This window comes from Lactuca sativa, chromosome 1 (assembly GCF_002870075.4).
Source record: "Lactuca sativa cultivar Salinas chromosome 1, Lsat_Salinas_v11, whole genome shotgun sequence".
In the NCBI taxonomy this organism is placed as follows: Eukaryota; Viridiplantae; Streptophyta; class Magnoliopsida; order Asterales; family Asteraceae; genus Lactuca; species Lactuca sativa.
Window position 1 is genome coordinate 114,617,142 of NC_056623.2, and position 7,281 is coordinate 114,624,422.

Genomic DNA, 7,281 nt, shown 5'->3' on the forward strand with positions numbered 1-7,281 from the left:
GAACAAATTCCGCAACTATTTCAAATCAAAAGGATTTACTCTTAAATTATTTTAAAAGCATAAATGAAAATCGGTCTTTTCTGGCCGAGATTTTGGGGATGTCACAGCGGGGGAGCGGGAAAATTTTTGGGGTGGGGGCAACGGATGCAATCCCTATCCCGTTTGCCCTCGTTGACATCCATACTTCTTATCTTAGTCAAAGCTTTAAACTTCTCAAGTTGACTTATTGAATTCATCTTTAAAATCTTTGGAGGGATCTTCTTGTTGGATTAAGGTGTTTAAGGTCCTAAGTAAATTGGTATAATGATGATTTATAAAAGTAAAGTCCTTTATGAGTTGTCATCATAACCAGGAAATGACTTGGATTGATCAAAATAGAGAGATAAATGATTTGTTAATATATTATATGATTAATATATTAATTAGAAGTAGTTAATAACTAATTATGAATTAATTAAAGATAGTTGGAATTGATTAATTATTAATAAAAAATAATATGGAATTAATTCACGATTAATTGGAATTAATTAAAGGTGTAATGGGTGAATTGTAATTATTCAGTAGTTGAACAAAAGAGACAACTCTAGAAGATTCCATGAGATGAATGGTTTTGGGAGACTATTTAGGGTTTCCAAAAGCCTCTTGGTAGTAAATAAGAAAAATATTCAAATTAGGGATTACATCTATTATTTAATAATTCAAATCAGGATTCATCTGCAAGATACCTGAACTATAAATAGGACCATTAGGCATCTAATTATTATGGCTTCCCATACCTATAAGCTGGAGAATGAAATTCTCCTCCTTCTCTTCCTCTCTCTTTCAATCCTGGGATTTGTTGAGTTTTTGGTGTAAACCATTAGAAGTTGTCGTAGTTTTTGGAGTTGGTCTTTCAAGGAGGCTACAAAGGTTTCTGATTGGCTTAATTCGACTTAAACTAAAAGGTATGTGGTTCTATTCATGAATTTGACTCATAGGCTTTAGAGTTTTGTTTCATAAGTATGTTGTTATTAATTGAGAAAACACATAGATCCAATTTAGGTTGCATGTACCCTTATGTAACGCCTTTTTCAGGTATCATTTAATTTTCTAAGTAATTTAGGGTTTTAGACTAAAGCTCGACGAGTTGGGGAGCTCCAACTCGTCGAGTAGAAATCATTTTTTGACGCGGGACTTAGGATCTACTCGACGAGTTGGATGGCCCAACTCGACGAGTAGACTTTGTAAAGAGAAAACCCTAATATACTGGGATTTGTACCCTATTTAAAGAACTTATGGCTCATTGTAGCCTCTCTCATCATCCTTACAACCCAGAGAAACCCTAGTTCGAGCCTTATACATTCTTGAGTGTGTGAGAGAGCTTTAGAGAGTGATTTTGGTGTGGTTGTGATGGATTTTGAAGCTTGAAGAATGAGGAGTAAAGAGAGAGAGAGTAGTGGATCCGAAATCTACTCTGTATTGGCGATCATCTTGAGGTATAAATTGGCTATCTTGATATTTAGCATATTATAGCTCATGTTATGAAAGTAAATGGGAACTTTTGGTGCATAATGGTGTCATTCTTGAATTGGATCTTGTCATGAGGATATGGTTCTAGATCTGGACATCTCTATGTATTCAATGACATAAAGTTACTCACTTTATCTAGTCATAGCTTTTCTCCATGCCCTAAACTTTGTATAAACCTTAACTTTAAGTGTTTTAGCCTCTTAAGGCCTTGCATGCACATAAAGTAGGCAACTTTACGTGGTAACTACACCATAGGGGGATGGGTCTGTAGTTTGGAGCCTTGGAATCCACTTGAAAGGACCGAACATGAAAAAGGTTGAAAGGACTCGACGAGTTGCTTAGCCAACTCGACCAGACGGATAAGGTTCACCCGTTTTTTTGGATCACGAGTGATCTCGGTGAGCTGGTTATGGGTTTTGGTCTAAAGATTTCAGTTTAGAGTTTTTGGCCCTTGGACGCTGAAGAACTCGACGTGTTACTCAGGTAACTCGACGAGTTGACTTGGGATTTCAGTTTTCTGGACTCTGAAGGAACTCGATGAGTTGCTAGATACACCCGAAGAGTTGGGGTCAACATGGACTATTGACTTGGACTTTGACCAGGGTTTACTAAGTGTGACATTGAGGATATTTTTGGTATTCCGGAGTTTGACAAAACTAGTCACATGATGATTGTAAGCAGTTGAGTTAGAGTTGCACACGGGGACTTATCCGATCTTATCTTATCAATTCAACATTTTTGAGAGGTGATTTTCTCACCATATCAATGGCTCAAAGGCACTAAGGCCGGCTCATTACTTGCTATGTGTTGTGCTAGTTGATTACATGATATGCAGTATGTTAATTGTATCTATGATACTTGCATGAAAGTGTTGGATTAGTGTCTAAGCCCATAACTATATTTGGTAAGTATTTGACCCGGTTGTGCATGATCCTTTTGGGTTGCCTTCACCAAAGCAACATGATAGGATGATTTATGAATAAAGAGGTTATTATGACTTATTGATATGTTATATGTATAATATATTAAAAGAGAAATCATATAGTTTAATTAATATTAGACAATAATTAATTGAGAATTAATTTTGTGGATAAAAGAGATTAATTAAATAAAGGGGACTGGAACTGTCAATTGTGTGATAGTTGATTTAGGCTGAGAATCCTTTGGAATTAAGGGGTGGACGAAAATTAGAGTGGGAGTCCATCTAATTTCGTCCAAGGCCTTTATTCTGGAAGGTTCTTTGGACTGCTTAAGGCCTAAGCTATCCAAATAGGGTTTTGACTTAAACCCTAGCAGCACAAGTATAAATAGACCCCTTAGGCTTCAGAAATCAGTTAACCCTACTTCTAAGAGTACCGTAGCCGAATTCCAGATCCTCCAACCTCTCTCCAAGATCATCCTCTTGCTTGTGGTGTTTGTAAGCCGTTAGAGGAGTGACATTTGTGAGTCTAAGCTCCAAGGACAATAAGATTCAAGCTTTCAAGAAGAGGTAATCATCTAGATCTGTTTTGTTATGTCAATTTCGAATTATATACACTAGATCTAGGGTTTGCAAGTCTTGCATGAATTGAATGTGCAATAGAGGAGCCTAGATCCAATCATTATGGTTTGCATGAGCACAAAGGAGGTTATTTTGTGTAAAACCCATCAGTGGTATTAGAGCCTTGATTGGCCTCTATTGTATTTGAGGCTTTGTGTTTCATTCTTGCTTGAAAATCAAGTTTTTAGGTCATCTGCCTGGCGGACTCGGCGGGTCCCAATGTGGACTCGACGAGTAGGATGAACTCGACGAGTCCACAAGGGGACTCGACGAGTCGGAGCATCAGACAGAGGGATTTTCGGGATTTCTTGATGTTTTGCTTAAGGATAATTGCCAAAATCGTTTTTGACTAATAAAATCCGAATTTTATTGTTGTTATATGTTTATCCTTTCCAAAACAAAACATAATTACCATTTATTTTAATAATAAACTCCTTATATGATAATATTTGATTATTTAAATTATTTGATGAATTTTCTTGTAAATAAAACGGATTAGGTCAAATTTAGATAATCATTAAATCAAATGTTTAATTTTAAGTTATTTGCTATTTGATTCTATGTGTTTTGAAAAGTTCAAAACTTGCTCTCGAGTTTTGAAATTTAAATTTTTTGCCTGAAAGTTTAATTTGAATTATTTAAATTTAAAACCCTAGAATTTTACAAGTTTAAAATTCATCCTATACTATTATATTATTATAAGATTAATATATATATATATATATATATATATATATATATATATATATATATATATATATATATATATATATAGTAACTTAAAATGCTAGTCTTACCGTTAGTAGACCTCATTCACAAAGCCGATCTATAAGGGGGTATAAGGTTATGGCCTATAAAATGGTCGTTTAATGGGTGTCCACTCTCACCCACCGCTTCCTTGATTGGTGGAGGGTCGTTAGCCGAACGGGTAGGATAGGCAACCCTTTCCTCATTAATAAGTATAATGAATTATAAAAGCAACTAAATGTTTTTTCAAAAATTCTCAATCTTAGTTACTTTAGGTAAAAGTAAAATTGATGCAATTCCATGAAATTACACTTTGTACCCTTGCTAAGACATTAGTGGAGCGTGTGTGGTTAACCGGCACACAAATTGGGCTCTAAGAAAAGGTGGAAAAGGGTGACTCATTGTTTGTCATAGTTAGATGGATCGTGTGTGGATAACCGAAACATCGAATAGGTGACTGTAACAATGAGGGCACCATGTACATTTGCATGGTTATTCACACCCTTTTTGTGATCCTTGGCATCCCAATCACAAACTAGAGGGGCATATCCAGATTTAAACATGCCATTAAAAACTTCAATGAATCTCAAAAGAATCTAGGAGTTTTCAATACATTTAAAATTTAATATCTTTTTCGTTTTTCATGGTGAAGAATTAGTGAATCGTCATTCACTTATCTTCAAATTATTTGCAAGTTAGATTATGGTATCCCTCTTCTAATTTGTAAATAATGTTGTTGGATCCTAGCCCTAGTTTCTCGTTTGGGTGTTTAATTGTGGATTCATTTCTAATCAAACTTTGTCTCTTTTCTATTTCAGATGTCGAAAGTCAACAACAATGCTTCCGACTCGAATTCCTCCGGCTCGTTCTCACTCATGAACTTGTATGGGAGAATGATCTTTGACGGGTCCAATTTCAATGATTGGATCCGCAACATCCTAATGGTCACTCGTTATGAAGACAAAGAGTATGTCCTTGATGAAAAACTGAAGGAAATCAACCTCAACACTGCTACTGCTGAAGAGATCGCTGCCTTTGAGGCACATGAGCGTGATGCTACGAAAGTCCATTGCATCATGCTAGCGACTATGACTACAGAACTCCAAATGTCCTATGAGGACATGTATCCTTATGAAATGCATCAAGACTTGTTGGATTGGTACCACCAAAGTAGGGAACAAAGGTACGAGATCATCACTTCGAGGATCACTTCCAAAATAGGTAATGGAGAGTCCCTTACCACTCATCTGCAAAAGATGCAGAGATATGTTGATCGCCTGCTGAAGTTAAATGTTAACTTCGATGAAGAGCTGGCAATCAACATCATCCTTCACTCCTTGCCTCCATGCTAAAACCAGTTCTGCATTACCGACCACATGAATAAGGAAGAGGTCACTTTGATCAAGCTTCAAGGCTTGCTAAGGACTGCTGAAAGCAATCTCAAAGATAAGTCTGTTGCATCGACTCCTACTCCCACTGCTGCCCTTGCCTTGGAAATAGGGTAAGGGAAGGGTAAGAAGAGGAAGGCTCCCTCAAAGAGCACCCACAAGGGAAATTCCCAAGATGGTACCTCTTCTAGTGGAACCAACGCTGGTTCTGCTAAACCCAACTCTAACCCTAAGGATGCAGAGTGCCACCACTGCCACAAGATAGGGCATCGGAAACGAAGCTGCCCAGAGTATCTGCAAGCTATCAAGGATGGGAAGATCAAGCCATCCTTCGCAGGTATGTACACTATTAAATCTAATGATTCATCGCATGCTATTTCTTGGGTTCTTAATACACGATGTGGTTTTCACATATGTTCTAATTTGTAGGGACTAAGAAGAAATAGGGATATGGAGCATGGGAAGATAAATCTAATCATGGGAAACAGAAGATCGTCGCTTGTCACCAATATGGGTGTATATTCCTTAGTGCTTAGTAATGGATTAGGTTTAGCTTTAAATAATTGTTGCTATTCGCCAGATATGGCAATAAACATCATTTCTTTTCATGGTTTATATAGACAAGAATTTAGATATTCATTTGATAATGAAAAGGGTTCTATTAATGCTTATCTTAATGGTGTTTTATATTTTGAAGCATTGCCTTGTAATGGAATATATGAAACTGTGATGGTTGTAGATAACTTAGGAAATGATGTGTTGTGTAATAATTCTTCCAATAGTTTGGATAAAGCATGCTTGTGACATTGTCGTATTGGACATGCCAACAAGAAATGCATAGCCCAACTCCAAAAGGATGGAGTGTTGGAGTCATTCGACCTTAGGGATGATGATGTGTGCGAGTCATGTTTACTTGGAAAGATGACCAAGTCACCCTTCACTAGCACTTGTGAAAGGGGTGAGGGTTTATTGGATCTCATACACACTGATGTGGTTGGGCCCTTTAGATCCACCACAAGGGATATGAACCGTTTCTATGTGACTTTCACCGATGATTATAGCAGATATGGGTATATCTACTTAATCAAGCACAAGTCAGAAACCTTTGAAAAGTTCAAAAAATTTAAACAAGAAGTGGAGAATCAGTTGGGCAGGAAAATCAAGATGTTTCAATCTGATCGAGGAGGAGAGTACCTAAGTCTTGAATTCCACGACAACCTCAAGGAATGTGGAATTGTTTCGCAATTGACGCCACCTAGGACACCGTAGTTGAATGGTGTAGCTGAGAGGTGTAATCGAACCTTGTTGGACATGGTTCGTTCCATGATGAGTCGTGCTTCACTATCTATCTCATTCTAGGGGTATGCCATAGAGACTACCGCCCATATCCTTAACTTAGTCCCTACGAAGAAGGTTGCCAGAACACCTCATGAGATGTGGATAAGGAAAGCTCCCTCATTGGCACATATCAAAGTTTGGGGTTGCGAGGCTTTTGTGAGACGAGAGACTCACGAAAAGCTCGAACCTCGTAGTGAGCGGTGTATTTTCATCGGCTACCCGCAAAAGTCTTTCAGATATCTCTTCTATAGACCAAGTGACAATGTTGTATTTGTTGTGAGAATAGGGGTTTTCCGAGAACGAGAACTCATAAGTCAAGGGGACAGTGGGAGGCAAATCGATCTTGAAGAGCTTCAAGAGTCGAGCGATGAAGGAACCTCTAACGCTGGCGCTAAACCTGAGGAGGAAACTCCGGTTGAACCGATTGAATCATTACCTCTTAGATATTCCAGTAGAGTTAGTGTTCCACCCGTGTTGTATAGTTTTCATATAACAAGTGAGGGTGATACGTATATTAGTGATAGTACACTAATAAATCTGGACGAACCTAACAACTATAAGGAAGCCATGGTAGGCCCAAAGTCTGTAAAGTGGAAAGAGGCGATGGACAGCGAGATTCAATCCATGTATGACAACCAAGTTTGGAATTTGGTTGACGATGTGCCAGGTCGTAAGTCGGTCGGGTGCAAGTGGATCTTCAAGAAGAAGACCGACATGGATAGGAATGTGCACACTTATAAGGCGCGATTGGTTGTGAAG